Source organism: Staurois parvus, unplaced genomic scaffold (genome assembly GCF_062004578.1).
Source record: "Staurois parvus isolate SC_StPar_1 unplaced genomic scaffold, SC_StPar_1.0 ptg001155l, whole genome shotgun sequence".
NCBI lineage: Eukaryota > Metazoa > Chordata > Amphibia > Anura > Ranidae > Staurois > Staurois parvus.
This window is the reverse complement of record NW_028318951.1, coordinates 226864-248433: the sequence shown is the minus strand read 5'-3', so window position 1 is coordinate 248433 and position 21570 is coordinate 226864. Positions and strand designations below refer to the sequence as shown.

General features: G+C 46.9%; 1 protein-coding gene across 1 annotated transcript in view; it reads right to left on the bottom strand.

Annotated features, from left to right (window-relative positions):
* LOC149439137 (tetraspanin-18) overlaps positions 1 to 15629 on the bottom strand; it is a gene marked incomplete at its 3' end in the record, with an annotated part of 228869 nt that extends 213240 nt beyond the window's left edge. Inside the window, exon 1 of the mRNA XM_089659414.1 lies at positions 15330 to 15629. The remainder of the gene's footprint in view (positions 1 to 15329) is intronic.
* Between the last annotated feature and the right edge of the window lie 5941 nt (positions 15630 to 21570).

Genomic DNA, 21570 nt, shown 5'->3' with positions numbered 1-21570 from the left:
GCCCGAGGGCCCGGGGTCAGTAGGGGGCCCCATGAGATGCCCCTGGTACCTTTTTCATAGGTTTTTTTGAGTTTGGGCAAGGACACAGGGGCCCCATGATCCCCTATTGCCCGGGAGCCCCATGAGTTGTCAGTCTGCCCCTGATACACACCCTCAGTTGTTCGCATGAACGGGTGCGATTCTGATGCGGTGTGAAATTCGCACAGAAAACGCTACGAATTCCGCACCGCAGCAGTGTGAACCCGGGCTAAGGTTAGGTGCGCTTGAAGAAAAACGAAGAAATGCTTGTACTCCTGCGCTGGGCGATGGACTCCACAGTGACTGTAGCCATGCATGGATAGCCTATGGAATGCACGCCTTGCTGCCCTCATCGGACCAGGGGAATCCAAATGAATCGCATGCAAAAAGACAAAGAGGGCGCACAGGCCTAGTGCATTACCTTCAAAACTGGTTTATTGTATAAAATGTGATATACTCACAAAGGATTACAAGTCAAAGGCTCAACTTGTTGCCGGGCAGATTAAAAAGCAAAACGCGTCAAAAACGCATTACATGCTTTTCTGCAGCGTCTCCATTGAAGTCCATAGAACCCTTTTTTTGGGTACGCACTAGAATCGGATCGCATGGGTATTCACACCTATGCAATCTGATTCTGCACATCGCACCGCGTTTTGTGGACCGATTTTGGGGTGTTGTTAACTTAACATACACACCCGCAGTTGTTCGCATGAACGGGGTGCGGTTCTGATGCGTGATATACTCAAAAAAGAATACAAGTCAAAAGGCACATCATAAGAAACACAGCACGGTCCAATCTCCCTGGAAGGTGTCTGGTCGGGGACTATAGACCTCCAAATGTTGACGCGTTTCGAGGTGATGCCTCTTCCTCAGAGCCGCTACCAACATAGTCTGTGTCCTCTCTTAAGGCTAAGCTCACACCTATGCAGTTTGTGTATGATCCGTTTCTGCAGTGCATTTTGCACGTTTTGCCGCATTTTTTTTTCCCCAACTTGTTAAAAAGCAAAATGCGTCAAAAACGCATTACATGTATAAAGCCATTTATAACTCTGCCCCAAATTACATCACCGATCTTGTCTCTAAATATCTCCCAAACCGTCCTCTCCACTCCTCGCAAGACCTCCTTCTCTCTAGCTCCCTTGTCTCCTCCTCCCATGCTCGTCTCCAGGACTTCTCCAGAGCTTCCCCCATCCTCTGGAACTCTCTACCCTAATTTATCAGACTATCGCCTACTCTGCTCACTTTTAGGTGATCTCTGAAAACCTCTCTCTTCAGGGAAACCTATCCTGCCCTCAGCTAATAATGGAATCTTCTACTCTTCCAACCAGTCCATCCCCCACAGTTACTACCTTTTGTACCACTAGCCCCTCCCTCCTAGATTGTAAGCTCTGAGGATCAGGGCCCTCCTAACCCTCTTGTATTGAACTGTATTGTTGCTGTATTGTCTCCCGTTATATTGTAAAGTGCTGAGCAAACTGTTGGCGCTATATAAATCCTGTATAATAATAATAATAATAATAATATTATATAAATCCTGTATAATAATAATAATATATAAATCCTGTATTATAATAATAATATATAAATCCTGTATAATAATAATAATAATAATAATAATAATATATAAATCCTGTATTATAATAATAATAATATATAAATCCTGTATAATAATAATAATAATAATAATATATAAATCCTGTATTATTATAATAATAATATATAAATCCTGTATTATTATAATAATAATATATAAATCCTGTATAATAATAATAATAATAATAATAATATATAAATCCTGTATAATAATAATAATAATAATAATAATAATATATAAATCCTGTATAATAATAATAATATATAAATCCTGTATAATAATAATAATAACAACAACATGCTTTTCTGCAGCATCTCCATTGAAGTCCATAGAACCAAAAACGCAATGTTTTGCATTTGAAAAAGTCCCTGATCCTTGCCAAAAAACGCAGCGGGTGAGAACGCAGAGATGTAAACCTGTCCCTCATGTTAAATGGACTGTACTGCAAAACGCTGCAAAAAACACATAGGTGTGAACCTGGGGTGAGGCAATAGGCAGCGGACGATGGTGATTTACAGTTGTGTCCAAAATTATTCAACCCCCAATGCTGTAAAGGGGTTTAGGGACTATAGTGTACATTTGGAATTGTATTCAGAATCAAATCCTACAAGGACGTTGTAACTACCCAAATGCAACTAAAATGACATCAATTGTTTATGTAATACAGTAGTAAATGGTTCTTATGTGGTTTCTTCATTGCCACAATTATTCAACCCCTTAAAGACTACCACTCTGAAGAACAGAGGTTCATACAGGTGCTTTCCATCAGGTATTGAAAACACCTGTGGATGTCACCGAGCAGCAATCAAGCATAATAAGCACCAATTAGGCAGCTTTAAAATGACTGTGATACTCAGCTCCTTCTAGACATTTACTGGTGTGGTTACAAACATGGTGAAGGCAAGAGAATGGTCCAGGAAGACAAGAGAAGAGGTGATTTCTCTTCACAGGAAGGGCAATGGCTATAAGAAGATTGCAAAGATGTTAAACATACCAAGAGACACCTTAGGAAGCATCATTCGCAAATTCAAGGCAAAGGGCACTGTTGAAACGCTACCTGGTCGTGGCAGAAAGAAGATGCTGACTTCGACTGCTGTGCGCTACCTGAAGCGTAGAGTGGAGAGAAGTCCCCGTGTGACTGCTGAGGAACTGAGAAAAGATTTGTCAGATGTGGGTACAGAAGTTTCAGCCCAGACAATAAGACGCACACTGCGTAATGAAGGCCTCCGTGCCAGAACTCCCAGGCGTACCCCCTTGCTGTCTCCAAAGAATAAGAAGAGTCGACTGCAGTATGCCAAAAGCCATGTGGACAAACCACAAAAGTTGTGGGATAGTGTTCTGTGGACTGATGAAACAAAATTAGAACTGTTTGGGCCCATGGATCAACGCTATGTTTGGAGGAGGAAGAACAAGGCCTATGATGAAAAGAACACCTTGCCTACTGTGAAGCATGGTGGAGGGTCAATCATGCTTTGGGGCTGTTTTGCTTCTGCAGGTACAGGGAAGCTTCAGCGTGTGCAAGGTACCATGAATTCTCTTCAGTACCAGGAGATATTGGATGGAAACGTGATGCAGTCCGTCACACACCTGAGGCTTGGGAGACGTTGGACCTTTCAACAGGACAATGATCCCAAGCATACCTCCAAGTCCACTAGAGCATGGTTGCAGAGGAAAGGCTGGAACATTTTGGAGTGGCCATCGCAGTCACCAGACTTAAATCCGATTGAGAACCTCTGGTGGGACTTAAAGAAAGCAGTTGCAGTGCGCAAGCCTAAGAATGTGACTGAACTGGAGGCCTTTGCCCATGAAGAATGGGCGAAGATACCCGTAGATCGCTGCAAGACACTTGTGTCAAGCTATGCTTCACGTTTAAAAGCTGTTATAACTGTAAAAGGATGCTGTACTAAGTACTAAGATTGAATGTCACTTGGGGGTTGAATAAAACTGATAATGCTGTGAGCACAGAAAAGACATTTGTGGTTATTTCATTATAACTGTTATGTTATATTTGTCTGACCTACAAGTGCCTCTTTAATGTAAATGTAAGCAAGATGACTGAATGATCAAAAGCAATGTCAAACTGGCCAAAACACTCAATTTCAGTGGGGGTTGAATAATTTTGGACACAACTGTACATGCTGCAGTTGTGATACTTTGCACCCACAGAAAAGTTTATCTATCATGAAGTGATCCGGGGACGGGAGATTAAAACGCACGTCTAAATCACCCCTAACATTGCGTCTGTACATTTCCCTACTATATCTTGAGTGGAGTACGCCTGTAACAAATTCCTGTTCCTATATGCTGCCTGCATGTACCCCTTTGAAAAAAAAAAGAAAAAAAAAATCTAGAAAGCCATACATTTTTCAAATGCCGTTCAGGAATGTTTTATATGGAAAATGGTTCATACAACGCACTCAGACACCTTTTTATATCTGCATCTCCACCATATCTAATACATTTGTGAACACCACATTTTTTTTTTACGTTTCAAAAGCATGGAAAATATGAACAAATATATATCTTTAGTACTGAAGCTGCAAGAAAGTGAAAGTGTTTATGTGCCTACGGGGATCATTCTAAAATAAATCTACATGGGTAGACAATGTGTGCTATGGAGGTAATGACAGACCAGACACATTTCAATGGCATTGGCATGGTCCTTTATTATCACCATCAGGAAACCCAACCTGAAAAATGCCACGCAGCCATCACTGGAATTCATGTAGGCAGGAAATGGTTGCAAACAGGCTGCAGGAGATCAGCAGCACTGAGATGTAATAAAGTATGAAAAAAGGTTCAATCTATATTGTGAGAACCGGGTGTATGTTTACAATATATGGTGCTTTAGCAAACTAAAGAGGTACATCTATGCAGGGAGGCAGGGAGAGCTAGGCAGAGTCATAGAGAATGCTAGGCAGAGACATACTGTAGGGAGAAATAGGCAGGGATGTAAAGAATGCTAGGCAAGGAGATCTAGACAGGGAGAGCTAGGCAGAGACATAGGGAGAACTAGAAAGAGATGTAGAGAATGCTAGGCAGGGACGTAGAGAGAGGGCTAGGCAGGGACGTAGAGAGAGGGCTAGGCAGGGACGCAGAGAGAGGGCTAGGCAGGGACGCAGAGAGAGGGCTAGGCAGGGACGCAGAAAGAGGGCTAGGCAGGGACGCAGAAAGAGGGCTAGGCAGGGACGCAGAAAGAGGGCTAGGCAGGGACGCAGAAAGAGGGCTAGGCAGGGACGCAGAAAGAGGGCTAGGCAGGGACGTAGAAAGAGGGCTAGGCAGGGATGAAGAGAGAGCTAGGCAGGGGCGTAGAAAGAGGGCTAGGCAGGGACGAAGAGAGAGCTGGGCAGGGACGAAGAGAGAGCTGGGCAGGGACGTAGAGAGAGCTGGGCAGGGACGTAGAGAGAGCTGGGCAGGGACGTAGAGAGAGCTGGGCAGGGACGTAGAGAGAGCTGGGCAGGGACGTAGAGAGAGCTGGGCAGGGACGTAGAGAGAGCTGGGCAGGGACGTAGAGAGAGCTGGGCAGGGACGTAGAGAGAGCTGGGCAGGGACGTAGAGAGAGCTGGGCAGGGACGTAGAGAGAGCTAGGCAGGGACGTAGAGAGAGCTAGGCAGGGACGTAGAGAGAGCTAGGCAGGGACGTAGAGAGAGCTAGGCAGGGACGTAGAGAGAGCTAGGCAATCATGTAGAGAGAGCTAGGCAGGGACGTGGAGATGGACAGAGAGCAAGGCAGGAGATAGAGAAAGCTAGACAGGGACAATACAAAGAGCTAGACGGGGACAATACAGAGGGCTAGGCAGGGACGTAGAGAGAGCTAGGCAGGGACATAGAAAGGGCTCTAGCTCTAGGCAGGGACGTAGAGAGAGCTAGGCAATCATGTAGAGAGAGCTAGGCAGGGACGTGGAGATGGACAGAGAGCAAGGCAGGAGATAGAGAAAGCTAGACAGGGACAATACAGAGAGCTAGACAGGGACAATACAGAGAGATAGACCAGGACAATACAGACAGGGACAATACAGAGAGCTAGACAGGGACAATAAAGAGAGCTAGACAGGGACAATACAGACAGGGACAATACAGAGAGCTAGACAGGGACAATACAGAGAGCTAGACAGGGACAAGCTAGGCATATACAGTAGGCAGAGGGGCAGAGCTTGACAAGAAGAGTGCTAGTCAGGGTACAGGAGAAGTTGGATTAATAGACAGAATAATCCAACAAAGTAAACTGTGATCATTCTGATGCTATTAGGATCTGTCCATACAGTGGTGGCCCCCCGGTCTACCTACCACAGTCACACTCAGATACAACAGTCAGCATTAGGTAGTCAGCTGTTAGAAGTCTGACCACCCACGCTAGAGACTCTTTATTTATGAAATGTACAATGCCATCATGACGTCCATCAGGCCCAAGTAGAAGCACAACTCCGAGTCTGGCTTCAGTGACGGCCTTGTTTAATGAAACAGCGCAAACTGCAACCCAATGGACCCGCTGCAGATCTGTCAGAATACTGTCGGATTACGGTGATTTATTGCGATGGGATACGGCATTTTGCACACAGGTCTTGTTGCATTTTACACAACTTATTAATGTGCAGATATGGAACAAAAGTCTAACAATGGTCAGCCTGTGCTTTCCAAAAGGGCCATCCACATGATCCATGCAGCTGATTGCCCTGCACTCCTCCTCCCCTCCTCTGCAGTGCTGACACAGATCTCATATGTACAACTTTACCATACAAGGGGCTATAAAGCTGCTCACTGCCTGAACTTCCCAAGCAGAGGGCCCACCTACTGATCCAGCTGTATACACTGTGGACATCCCTGCAGACCCTGCCCTGCACTATAGGAACAATCCTTATTCAAACAACTCTGCAGCAAGACAGCTCTGGTATTCAAAGGGTTATTTTAAAGGGACAGATGCACTGCTTGCAAATTAACTCTTATTTGCTCCATTTTGGCTGGATAAATGCAAAGCCTTTTGTAAGAATTTTTCAACGGATGACCACTAGGGGAGCAGTTACAATTATTAAAATATGGGACAGCAAATAGGGGCTCACCAGTGTTACTAAACCCCGGACCCCGCATTCACTATGTCCGCTCTCCCCCGGACCCCGCGTTCACTATGTCCGCTCTCCCCCGGACCCCGCGTTCACTATGTCCGCTCTCCCCCGGACCCCGCGTTCACTATGTCCGCTCTCCCCCGGTCCCCGCGTTCACTATGTCCGCTCTCCCCCGGACCCCGCGTTCACTATGTCCGCTCTCCCCCGGACCCCGCGTTCACTATGTCCGCTCTCCCCCGGACCCCGCGTTCACTATGTCCGCTCTCCCCCGGACCCCGCGTTCACTATGTCCGCTCTCCCCCGGACCCCGCGTTCACTATGTCCGCTCTCCCCCGGACCCCGCGTTCACTATGTCCGCTCTCCCCCGGACCCCGCGTTCACTATGTCCGCTCTCCCCCGGACCCCGCGTTCACTATGTCCGCTCTCCCCCGGACCCCGCGTTCACTATGTCCGCTCTCCCCCGGACCCCGCGTTCACTATGTCCGCTCTCCCCCGGACCCCGCGTTCACTATGTCCGCTCTCCCCCGGACCCCGCGTTCACTATGTCCGCTCTCCCCCGGACCCAGCGTTCACTATGTCCGCTCTCCCCCGGACCCCGCGTTCACTATGTCCGCTCTCCCCCGGACCCCGCGTTCACTATGTCCGCTCTCCCCCGGACCCCACGTTCACTATGTCCGCTCTCCCCCGGACCCCGCGTTCACTATATCCGGTCTCCCCCGACCCCGCATTTACTATATCCTGTCTCCCCCGACCCCGCATTCACTATATCCGGTCTCCCCCGACCCCGCATTCACTATATCCGGTCTCCCCCGACCCCGCATTCACTATATCCGGTCTCCCCGGGCCCCGCATTCACTATATCCGGTCTCCACGGGCCCCGCATTCACTATATCCGGTCTCCCCGGGCCCCGCATTCACTATATCCGGTCTCCCCGGGCCCCGCATTCACTATATCCGCTCTCCCCGGGCCCCGCATTCACTATATCCGCTCTCCCCGGGCCCCGCATTCACTATATCCGCTCTCCCCGGGCCCCGCATTCACTATATCCGCTCTCCCCGGACCCCGCATTCACTATATCCGCTCTCCCCGGACCCCGCATTCACTATATCCGCTCTCCCCGGACCCCGCATTCACTATATCCGCTCTCCCCGGACCCCGCATTCACTATATCCGCTCTCCCCGGACCCCGCATTCACTATATCCGCTCTCCCCGGACCCCGCATTCACTATATCCTGTCTCCCAGAACCCTGCATTCACTATATCTGGTCTCCCAGAACCCTGCATTCACTATATCTGGTCCCCCAGAACCCTGCATTCACTATATCTGGTCTCCCAGAACCCTGCATTCACTATATCTGGTCTCCCAGAACCCTGCATTCACTATATTTATTATTTTAGTAAATATAAACTGCTAAATACCTTTTCTCATCAGCAGAATATAGCAGTCTTGTGACTTCTATCAGTGTCCAGCAGAGTACTGTTTAAAGCAAGGGTCTCCAAACCACAGCCTGTGGGCTGAATGTGGCCCTTTGCTTGCCTTTATCTGGCTCTTGGGGCACTATTCATTCCACTGACACCAAAGACAGGGCACTATTCCTTCTTCTGATATCAGAGATGAGGCACTATTCCTCCCACTGACACCAACGATGGGGAACTATTCCTCCCACTGACACCAACGATGGGGAACTATTCCTCCCACTGACACCAACGATGGGGAACTATTCCTCCCACTGACACCAACGATGGGGAACTATTCCTCCCACCGACACCAACGATGGGGAACTATTCCTCCCACTGACACCAACGATGGGGAACTATTCCTCCCACCGACACCAACGATGGGGAGCTATTCCTCCCACCGACACCAACGATGGGGAACTATTCCTCCCACCGACACCAACGATGGGGAACTATTCCTCCCACTGACACCAACGATGGGGAACTATTCCTCCCACTGACGCCGACAATGGGGCACCATTCATCCCACTGACACCAATGATGTAAATTGTTTTACTCCCACTGACCATCAATCCTAGGGCACGGCTTACTCCTATCGATTCCAGGGCATTTTCTACTCCCCCTGGCCATAGTCTGGCCCCCCTAAAGTTTGAAGGGCAGTAAACTGACCCTTTGTTTTGAATGTTTGGAGACCCGTGGCTTAAAGCTTGTAGGAGGAGTTTTCATTTAGCTCTGGGAGGATGCAGGACCCCCGACCTCTGTCTGGACAGTGCTGATTGGGCCAGTGCTGCTCACATGCACTCTACCAAGAAAAAAAAAAAAAAAACTTCTTTAGCAATACACACCAATCTGAGTATGTGTAGAGTGACTCCACATGATAGGTCTTATCAGGAGATAAGAGGGGGACACTGGAAGAAGGGGAGGATCAGAGAAGACAGGATCAATCAACCTTTTTACACAATGCAGATGATTAACCCCTTAGGTTCCACAGTGAGTATAACAAGCAAGCTTTACTGCATCTACAGACCGATTGTACAGTTGTGGGTTTAGTAACACTTTAACATACTAACTCAAAAATCTCTGATGCGAACCTGCTATGTTACCCTCCATGGCCAAAGTACATGTTCATTTTATAGCGACTGCAAATCCAAGAACAAAAATGCATTATGTGCAGATAAGCACTGGAGCCTTGTTCTGCATCAAAGTAATAAGGGTAATGGATGAGCCAGGCAACCAGCCATTTGAGAAAAATGTCCAGCAATCGCAGATCCAGTATTTTCATTCATGACAGGCTTCCTTTAAATACAGCTGATATAAGCACCCAGATTTGTCTTTGTAATACCTTCATGTGATCCCAGCACAACAGCATTTAGAATGAAAAAAAAAAAAAAGGAGTGCCGGCGGCATCATAAAATCAGGCCGCACTGCATTTGCTGGATGCTGTCTAACACAGGGGGCATGCTAACAGGAGGGCACATTGCATTGCAGGATGATGTCTAACACAGGAGGCATGCTAACCGGAGGGCACATTGCATTGCAGGATGCTGTCTAACACAGGAGAAGGGGCGGACTGACCATTCGAGCACTAGGGCAATGCCCAAGGGCCCGGGGTCAGTAGGGGGCCCCATGAGATGCCCCTGGTACCTTTCATTGGCTTTTTAATAGGCTTTTTTGGGTGTGGGCGATGACACAGGGGCCCTATGATCCCCATGAGTTGTCAGTCCGCCCCTGCACAGGAGGCATGCTAACAGGAGGGCACAGTGTGCTTTTTCCTCTTTAAAATATATCTAAAGAAACATTTTTTTTAAAAAGATATATATAGATAGATAGATAGATAGATAGATAGATAGATAGATAGATAGATACACTCAGCTATGTGGATGAAGCATTAGTCCGACGCTGCAGCTGTCCCCCGCCAGGCTCTAGGGCTGAGAACTAAGCAATCACATGACTGCTGATCGCTCAGCTCTCAGTCTTCAGTAAGCAGAGATCTGGTGACTGTCAGTCACCAGCTCTCTGCTCTGCCCCTCCAGTATTCACATACGGGCTGTGGAGGGGGTGGGAGCAGCTGGATCAGGCTATCAGCAGTGCACTGCGCTGCTGAGCCAGCTGCCAATCAGGCATCTGGGCGGATACTGCCATTATTGTCAGGATCCCTGACCGGCTCTGTGACCTTAGGTGATAGTGGGCTTCAGCCCACTGGTGGCTGAATACTGGGTCACAGGAGTATAGAACTAAGTGCACTCCTGTGACCCACAGGGGAAGTACGGACATAAGAGCTTTGGCCATTCTTTAAATTTGAATAAAGAAAGGGGGACATATAAAACCACTTTCAGTTTTTTGTGGGTTTTTTGCCATCTGTTCGGTTGGTGTGCTGATACCTAATAGTCTGTCCTCTTAGCTGACCAATATTTCACCTTTGCAAATTAATTTTCCCGTAGTTCAGTGAATGAAGTAAAACTCTACTGACTTCCATCATCCAGTAATATGCAAACAAAAAAAAATTATTTTCCCTTGTATTTAAATATTTTCTTCATATTACATATTATCTGTCAATTCCTGTTCACTAAACTAAAAGGAAAATTACCCCACAAAGTGAACATTCTCTGTCTCATTAGGAAATTTCCCTTTACTTCCTGTAATGTAAACTCAACAGGAAGTGAGAACATATTTTTCTAGTGTGAGGAATATGCCTACTTGTTGTCAGGGGACAAGTGTCTCCAAAAGAAGGTTTCCGCTCTATTCCCGTTCTTTAAATTTTGGATTAGGGCCCATTGGATTGAGGGTCCCTCAAGTCACATGAAAGTCGGACTAAAGTAGTGCAGGAACTACCGTGATGTTGCACAGATATGAATGGTACCCATTGGGAAACATTGGGTGCGACCAGGGGCGGACTGACCATTTGGAAACTCGGGCACTGCCCGAGGGCCCGGGGTCAGTAGGGGGCCCCATGATATGCCCCGGTACCTTTTTCATAGGCTTTTTTGAGTGTGGGCAAGGACACAGGGGGCCCATGATTCCCTATTGCCCGGGGGCCCCATGAGTTGTCAGTCCGCCCCTGAATGCATATATGTGAATGGATTACATGTCCCAATATTTGGGATTCTGTTTGGCTGCTTTTGTGATTTACACATTCCAAATGGTCAGTACGCCCCTGTATGCATTACAAGCTGCTTGGTAGGAGTTCAACTTTAATCTCAAAATACAAGTTGAATAATGGATTAGGTTCTACAGAGAAGGATAGTGAATATGTTTCATTATTAAAAAAATATAAAATAAAACAGGATGCGAGCCAAACCTTTCTATATGCCATGCCCAGCAATATTGTGAAACAAAAATGTAACTGGGTGAGACAGACAATGTAAGGGCGGCACAGTGGCTAAGTGGTTAGCACTTCCCCCTGGCAGTACTAGGGTCGCCGGTTCAAATCTCAACCACAGCACCACCTGTCTGGAGTTTGCATGTTCTCCCTGTGCCTGCGTGGGTTTCCTCCGCGTACTCCGGTTTCCTCCTACACTCCAAAGACATGCTGGTAGGTTAAAAGGATCCTGTCTAAATTGTCCCTAGTATGTGTATGTATGGATGTGAGTTAGGGACCTTAGATTGTACACCCCTTGAGGGTTAGGGACTGATGTGAATGTACAATATATATGTAAAGCGCTGCGCAAATTGATGGCGCTATATAAGTACCTGAAATAAATAATAAAATAATTCATGTGAATTGTGAAAATAAATCTTATACCAGCCAGGGGCGGACTGACCATTTGGAAATTCGGGCACTGCCCAAGGGCCCAGGGTCAGTAGGGGGCCCCATGAGATGCCCCTGGTGCCTTTTTCATAGGCTTTTTTGAGTTTGGGCAAGGACACAGGGGCCCCTATTGCCCGGGGGCCCCATGAGTTGTCAGTCCGCCCCTGATACCAGCACACACTCATCGAAGGAAAATTGTCCACAGCCTGAACGTTTTAATTGGTCCCTCAAAAAAATTCTCGATACAGCCTTCCAATCAGATTAAATACATTTTGGAGAGTTATCCTCACACTGCCAACCAATCATTGCATGTACAGATTTTCTAACGTGTTGCAGATCCCAGTGCAAGTAGATGGTAGATGCTGGTGTCTCCCAACAAACAGGAGCAAAAGTATCATCTCAAGGGCTCCAATAACGCTTGTTCACTGAGCCACAAATTTAATGGCCAGCCGCCTGTAGACACAAGACTGCCATTACCTGAAATGTGATCGGTTCATCGGTTGTTCAAAGTACTGCCTGAAAAATCCTTCTACAAAACACTAACGTCCCATAATGAGAAGATTCTATAGTGAGGTCTTGTCCACACCAGACCCGTTGGGTTGCATTTGCCAACACAGTCCCAATGCATAGACAAGGCTTATGTCCTATTGCTTCAGTTGACACCAACGAGCTGCTGGTTTCACTGATCACCAGTGCAAGGAGTTTTCTCCCCAATGTCCACCAATTTAAGGAGCATTTTCCCCAATGTCCACCAATTAAGGGATGTTTTTCCCAATATACACAATATAAGGGGCATTCTTCCCAATGTCCACAATATAAGGGGCATTCTTCCCAATGTCCACAATATAAGGGGCATTCTTCCCAATGTCCACAATATAAGGGGCATTCTTCCCAATGTCCACAATATAAGGGGCATTCTTCCCAATGTCAACCAATATAAGGGGCATTCTTCCCAATGTCCACCCATATAAGGGGCATTATTCTCAATGTCCACCCATATAAGAGGCATTATTCTCAATGTCCACCCATATAAGGGGCATTATTCTCAATGTCCACCCATATAAGGGGAGTTATTCTCAATGTTCACCTATATAAGGGACATTCTTCTCAATGTCCACCAATGTAAGGGGCATTATTCTCAATGTCCACAAATGCAAGGGGCATTATTATCAATGTCCACCAATGCAAGGGGCATTATTATCAATGTCCACCAATGCAAGGGGCATTATTATCAATGTCCACCAATGCAAGGGGCATTATTATCAATGTCCACCAATGCAAGGGGCATTATTATCAATGTCCACCAATGCAAGGGGCATTATTCTCAATGTTCCCCCATATAAGGGGCATTATTCTCAATGTTCTCCCATATAAGGAGCATTATTCTCAATGTCCACCCATATAAGGGACATTCTTCCCAATGTCCAACAATGTAAAAGGACATTATTTCCAATGTCCACCAATATAAGGGGCATTCTATAAATCTTTGATAAATGCTAACAGCACCCCTTGCTGAGAAAATTTCATATTGAGGGCTTGTCTTTCATTGGATGGCATTTGCCAATACAGTCCAAATGCATAGACATGGCACTATTGACTCGGTTTATACCAGTCCCCTGGTGGGTCCACTGACAGCCATTGTAAGGGCGTCATTCTCCCAGTGATCACCAACGTAGGACAGTACTTCTTTTACTGACCACCAATCTTATGATGCATTTCACTGGCCAGTAATGTAGGGGGAGGAACTACAAAAAACACCAATATAAGGGAACATTTCATTGACAATCAATATAAGAGAGCATTTCACTGACCACCAATGCAAGGGGACACTTTTTCACTGACCACCAATAAACAGGATCACTACGCTGGCCACCAATGTAAGGGACCATTTCACTGAACTCTAATGTAAGGGAGCATTTCATTGGCCACCTATGTAAGGAGGAACTTTTTCACCAATGCATGAAAACACTACACTAACCACCAATATAGGGAGGCTCTACCCTGACCACCAATATAAGGGGGCACTATACTGACCACCAATGTTAGCGGGCACTACGCTGACCACCAATGTTAGCGGGCACTACGCTGACCACCAATAAAAGGGGGCACTACGCTGACCACCAATAAAAGGGGGCACTACGCTGACCACCAATAAAAGGGGGCACTACGCTGACCACCAATAAAAGGGGGCACTACGCTGACCACCAATATTAGGGGGCACTACGCTGACCACCAATATTAGGGGGCACTACGCTGACCACCAATAGAAAGGGGTACTACATTGACCACCAATAGAAGGGACACTACACTGACCACCAATATAAGGGGGCACCAAACTGACCAGCAATGAAAGGGAACACTACACTGACCACCAACACAAGGAGGGGGGGGGGGACTACACTGACCACCAATGTAAGGGGACACTACACTGACCACCAATGTAAGGGGGCACTACACTGACCACCAATGTAAGGGGGCACTACACTGACCACCAATGTAAGGGGGCACTACACTGACCACCAATGTAAGGGGGCACTACACTGACCACCAATGTAAGGGGGCACTACACTGACCACCAATGTAAGGGGGCACTACACTGACCACCAATGTAAGGGGGCACTACACTGACCACCAATGTAAGGGGGCACTACACTGACCACCAATGTAAGGGGACACTACACTGACCACCAACACAAGGGGGGACTATACTGACCACCAAAATACGGCATTATTCCACTGACCACCAAGGTGAGGCCACACTACACTTTTCACTCTCTGTCTTTTTATAGACATTATTAAAAATTTTGTTTAATTTGGGTATTATTAAAAGAAATGTTGGCGTGTTGCCCTGGGCGTCGCGTACGCCACATTCCTCATTCTTTTATTTATTCTGTCTCAACTCTCTGTTCACACTAACCTGCAGAAAGAATAATTGTTAGTAGGGGTTCCCCGAGACTAAAAGTTATTTGAAGGATTCCTCCATGTTGAGGAAGAGTGGTCAAAAACAATCGACTTGAAATCCAAAAGTGTCTTAAAAACCAACTTTATAGGTAACTTTAATGTAAAAAACAAAAAAGAAATGCTTCCCATAGAAGGCACTTGAGATAAGCCAAGACCCTCTAGGGGGTCCTTGGGAAACATTGGTTGCTAAGATTACGGTTGATAAGTGCGGCTCTAAACTTTCCAGGCTGCTGAATAAACTCTTTAAAATACAAATAGCTGTTCAGAAATCTCATGTTCACAAATCTGTGTTCTCATATTAGAAATTTTACATATTTTTGTGATCCCAATGATCCTATACTGAACACAGAAGGGGAATGCGGTCTCTGGTGTGGGCAGCAGACAACTCTACAAGGTTACACAGATGACATGATCACCAAATACAAATATTCACAAATATTATTAAAGTTCAGGAAAAAAAAGTTTTCTTTATGGAGAAAACTAACTGACCTCTGGATTCTGGTGTTCTCAGATTCTGCTCATACAATCCAAATGAAGAAGTTGCAAGCCAGGCGAGGAGCTCAGAGGTGAAGTTTAGTCCAACAGGGTGTCTTAAAGCCCAGATAGTCCACAATGAGAGGTGCTGAGCTGGGTGACAACCTTCAGGGTGCTGAGCTAAGAGGAGGATAGGGTGTCCTTCCTTACATAGTGACAACCCAACTCATTCATGTGTGTCAGTGCAGCAGCCACCAGATCAGAGATCTGCACACAGAGCAGTGTGTCTCCAGCAAACACTGAGCTGTCTGCTTGTCTCTCTACAGCTGTAACACTAGCAAGGGAGGAGGGGAGGGGCCATAGGACACCAGGCCACACCCCCTGCCTTGAGCACAGCCTACCCACACTCATTCATGGCACCAGCAGGACTGCCCCTTCAAGGCTGCAGTGTTTACTGCCTGGATCTCAGTGCTCTGATAACGGATACAATGTAACATTGGAGCACCGAGGAGGAGAAATATTTATGTAAAAGAAAAAACAGTTTTGGTTCACAGTATCAGCTGAGATATAAAGTACAAATACTACTGTCATTGCCCTCCTGTATGTAACCCTAGTCCTACTTCTAGAGTGTAAGCTCTTCTGTCCCACCACTTGTATCCAACCCCTACTCCTTCTAGAGTGTAAGCTCTTCTGTCCCACCACTTGTATCCAACCCCTACTCCTTCTAGATTGTAAGCTCTTCTGTCCCACCACTTGTATCCAACCCCTACTCCTTCTAGATTGTAAGCTCTTCTGTCCCACTGCTTGTATCCAAACCCTATTACTTTTAGATTGTAAGCTCTTCTGTCCCACCACTTGTATTCAACCCCTACTCCTTCTAGATTGTAAGCTCTTCTGTCCCACCACTTGTATCTAAACCCTATTACTTCTAGATTGTCAGCTCTTATGTCCTACCGCTTGTATTCAACTCCTATTCTTTTTAGATTGTAAGCTCTTCTGTCCTACAGCTAGTATCCAACTCCTACTCCTTCTAGATTGTAAGCTCTTCTGTCCCACCGCTATTATCCAACCCCTACTCCTTCTAGATTGTAAGCTCTTCTGTCCAACCGCTAGTATCCAGCCCCTACTCCCTCTAGATTGTGAGCTCTTCTGTCCTACTGCTAGTATCCAACCCCTACTCCTTCCCTACTCCTTCTTGATTGTAAGCTCTTATGTCCAACTGCTAGTATCCAACCCCTACTCCTTCTAGATTGTAAGCTCTTCTGTCCCACTGCTTGTATGCAACCCCTACTCCTTCTAGATTGTAAACTCTTCTGTCCAACCGCTGGTATTTAATCCCTATTCCTTCTAGATTATAAGCACTTCTGTCCCACCGCTAGTATTCAACCCCTATTCCTTCTAGATTGTAAGCTCTTCTGTCCCACAACTAGTGTCCAACCCCTACTCCTAAATCGTAAGATCTTCTGTTTTATTTCCTGTATCTAATCCCTTCTTCTAGACTGTAAGCTCTTCTGTACTAGGTTCCATTGTCTCTTCTCTCTTATCTCTTGTATCTAGCCCTACTCCTTCTAGATTGTAAACTCTTCTGTCTTATTTCCTGTATCTAATCCCTTCTTCTAGATTGCAAGCTCTTCTGTCTTATTTCCTGTATCCAATCCCTTCTTCTAGATTGTAAACTCTTCTGTCTTATTTCCTGTATCCAATCCCTTCTTCTAGATTGTAAACTCTTCTGTCTTATTTCCTGTATCTAATCCCTTCTTCTAGATTGCAAGCTCTTCTGTCTTATTTCCTGTATATAATCCCTTTTTCTAGACTGTAAACTCTTCTATTTTATCTCTTGTACCTAGCCCTACGCCTTCTAGATTGTAAACGCTTCTGTCTTACCTCTTACTGTATATCTAGCTCCACGCCTTATAGATTGTAAGCTCCTCTGTAGCTGATGCTATTCTCAATTGTTTTACCTCGTATATGTAGTTCTATTCCTAGATTGTAAGCTCCTCTGTACTAGGTTCTACTGTCACTTCTCTCTTACCTTTTGTATTTAGCTACACGTTCTAGATTGTAAGCTCCTCTGCCCTACCTCTTGTATCTAATACCTCCTCCTAGATTGTAAACTCCTCTGTAGTAGGTTTCATTGTCATTTCTTTTATTACCTCTTGTATGTAGCCCTACTCCTAGATTGTAAGTAATTGCAGCCAAAGGGGGTCCTAAAAAGTATTGACTTTGGGGGGATGAATACAAATGCACTCCACACTTTTCAGATATTTATTTGTAAAACATTTTGCAAACCATTTCTCATTTTCCTTCCACTTCACAATTATGTGCCACTTTGTGTCGGTCTATCGCATCAAATCCCAATAAAATACATTTATGCTTTTGGTTGTAACATGACAAAATGTGGAAAATTTCAAGGGGTAAGAAGACTTTTTCAAGACATTGTGTGTGTTGGGAACAGAGGCGGACTGACCATTTGGAAACCCGAGGGCCTGGGGTCAGTAGGGGGCCCCATGAGATGCCCCTGGAACCTTTTTCATAGGCTTTTTTGAGTTTGGGCAAGGACACAGGGGCCCCATGATCCCCTATTGCCTGGGGGCCCCATGTGTTGTCAGTCCGCCCCTGGTTGGGAATGTGTGTTACGGACACATAGAAATGTGCTGCCCTCTAGCAGATGAGCACTGATGCCATTAATTCTTAATGGCATCTCCGTGCATCTGCTGCCGCACACCTGTGCAGCGTGATTTTGCCCAAGGATGTCAGGGACTTCTGTGTGTGTTTCTCATGCATTGAAATGAATGGGCTGCCCTACATGCAATGGACAGGTATGCACAGATAAAGTGCAGAAACGCACGCACACTCCTTTGCACATGCCTGGTGTAAATGGACCCCAACTCATCTTTGCTCTGCTCCCTTGCAGCTCCTCTTGGGGGGAGGCAGATGTCATTCCCTTTGTCATGTGACAGTTCTCACGCCTAACTATTGGCTGCTAAGCAGGGGCAGACTGACAACTCATGGGGCCCCCGGGCAATAGGGGATCATGGGGCCCCTGTGTCCTTGCCCAAACTCAAAAAAGCCTATGAAAAAGGTATCAGGGGCATCTCATGGGGCCCCCTGCTTACCCTGGGCCTTCGGGCAGTGCCCATGTTTCCAAATGGTCAGTCCGCCCCCGCTGCTAAGTCAGGCCCTGTGCACAAAATGAGCGTGACCTCTACTTGATTTATTACAGCGCAATGCATGTTGCACAGGGCCAGCCCATTTACTTGAATTTTTTTATTTTATTACAGGTGCTTATATAGCACCATCAATTTACACAGCACTTTACACATATATTGTACATTCACATCAGTCCCTAACCCTCAAGGAGTGTACAATCTAAGGTCCCTAACTCACATTCATACATACACATACTAGGGACAATTTAGACAGAAGCCAATTAACCTCCCAGCATGTCTTTGGAGTGTGGGAGGAAACCAGAGTACCTGGAGGAAACCCACGCAGGCACAGGGAGAACATGAAAACTCCAGGCAGGTGGTGCTGTGGTTGGATTTTAACCAACAACCCCAATACTGCCAGGTGGGAGTGCTAACCATTTAGCCACTGTGCTGCCCATGGGCTGCTCTATGCACGTTTGTCTCCCAAAAAGGAGCAGGAGCTTCGAACGTGCGTAAAGCAGCCCATCATCCTGTCGTGTGACAAAACGGGTAGCAATTGGGGTGCCATTAAGGATAATGTCACCCATATACTTGTTGCATGTTGTGCAGTTATTTGGTATCGCTGGAAGAATCTCGGAAATTCTGCCTGCAATCCCTAATCGCAAGATGTGAACAGGGCCTCAGGGCACTCCCCTGTATACAGAAGTGTCCAGTATTCTCCAGGGTGTGGAGGAGCTGCGAAGGAGGGCCGGTACACTGAGTATATAAGGGTCAGGAGATGCCATAGACAGAGACCCTGTCCTAGACCAATAAAGTGTTACTACACCCTGGACCCTGCATTCACTATATCGGGTCTCCCGGACCCTACATTCACTATATCTGCTCTCCCCGGACCCTGCATTCACTATATCTGGTCGCCCAGGACCCTGCATTCACTATATCCGGTCTCCCCGGACCCTGCATTCACTATATCTGGTCTCCCTGGACCCTGAATTCACTATATCTGGTCTCCCTGGACCCTGCATTCACTATATCCGCTCTCCCCGGACCCTGCATTCACTATATCTGGTCTCCCTAGACCTCGCATTCACTATATCTGCTCTCCCGGACCCTGCATTCACTATATCCGGTCTCCCCGGACCCTGCATTCACTATATCTGGTCTCCCTAGACCTCGCATTCACTATATCCGCTCTCCCGGACCCTGCATTCACTATATCCGGTCTCCCCGGACCCTGCATTCACTATATCTGGTCTCCCTAGACCTCGCATTCACTATATCCGCTCTCCCCGGACCCTGCATTCACTATATCCTCTCTCCCCGGACCCTGCATTCACTATATCTGCTCTCCCAGGACCCTGCATTCACTATATCCGCTCTCCCCGGACCCTGCATTCACTATATCCGATCTCCCTGGACCCTGCATTCACTATATCCGGTCTCTCCGGACCCTGCATTCACTATATCCGGTCTCCCTGGACCCTGCATTCACTATATCCGCTCTCCCCGGACCCTGCATTCACTATATCCGGTCTCCCCGGACCCTGCATTCACTATATCTGGTCTCCCCTGACCCTGCATTCACTATATCCGGTCTCCCCGGACCCGGCATTTAGTATATCCGGTCTCCCCGGACCCAGCATTTACTATATCCGCTCTCCCCGGACCCTGCATTCACTATATCCGGTCTCCCCAGACCCTGCATTCACTATATCTGGTCTCCCTGGACCCTGCATTCACTATATCTGGTCTCCCCGGACCCTGCATTCACTATAACCGCTCTCCCAGGACTCTGCATTCACTATATCTGCTTTCCCAGGACCCTGCATTCACTATATCTGATCTCCCACAGTACACACAACATGGAAAGCCATTATTTTAGTAAATATAAATACCTTTTCTCATCAGCAGCATAGAGCAGTTTTGTGACTTCTAGCAATGTCCAGCCGAGCACTGGTTAAAGCTTGTAGGAGGAGTTTTCATTCTGCTCTGAATGTCCTATGAGGCTGTATTATCCCTGACCCTCTGTCCGGACTGTGCTTATTGGCCCTGTGCCAATCACATGCACTGCCCCCCCCCAACAAAAACCTCTAGCAATATACACTAAACTGAGCATGTGCAGACTTACCACTGCTGATCTGTACTATCAGGAGATGGATTGGGGACAGTAGAAGAAGGGGAGGAGCAGAGAAGACAGGATCAAACAGCCTTTTTACACAATGCAAAGGATGAACCCCTTAGGTTTCACAGTGAGTATAACAAGCATGCTTTACTGCATCTACAGACTGATTGTACTGCTGTGAGCTTAGTAACACTTTAGGCCCAGTTCACACGACATGCATTTCAGTTGCTTTTTTTCTGCATCCAAAACGCACAGAAAGTAGGTGATATGATTGTCAATGTCATAGTTCACATCAGCGTTTGCACTTCCAGTGCGTTCCGGGTGCAGAAAAAAAAGTAGAACAGGCTGTATTTGTTCTGCACAGAACTGGACTGGAACACGGTAAAATGTATCAAAAACACACCGGAACGCACCGGAACGCACATGTCCCTATTTGATTTGAAGAAACAGAAAGGAGAAAAATGAAGTGGAATGCATAAAAACCGTACTGGAACGCCTCAAAATCGCGCTTGCGGAAACGCATCCGGAATGCATCTGGACTGCGTTTCTCTAGTGTGGACCGGCCCTGACTCCATCGTAGGATCCCCTCGGACACGAAGGGGTTAACCGCCATCCTCGGGCCGCCTTCTTTAATAAGCGCGGCGTGACGCGATGAAATTTCCTGTGTTTCTTCATGTGGATGAATTCTGTGACCCCGGATCACCCGCTATCTGGCGGCCTGAACCGCTCCTTCCTATCCTCCATAATGCCCCCCATTGTCACTCACTCTTTCAGAGACAAATGTCACCCTTTGCGTCGCGGCGTCCTTTATTGTGACCGCCGCACAGTCTGCCGAGGGGCCCCTGAGTGATCCGCCTGTCTTCCCTGGCACGGCGCTACAGCCTGTGCACCCGACATAACACACCTGCCGCAGGCGTACTGGAGAAATTCTGGGCATTGTAGGGAGGGGCGATGGGAAAATGACTGATCCAGGGGCGGACTGACC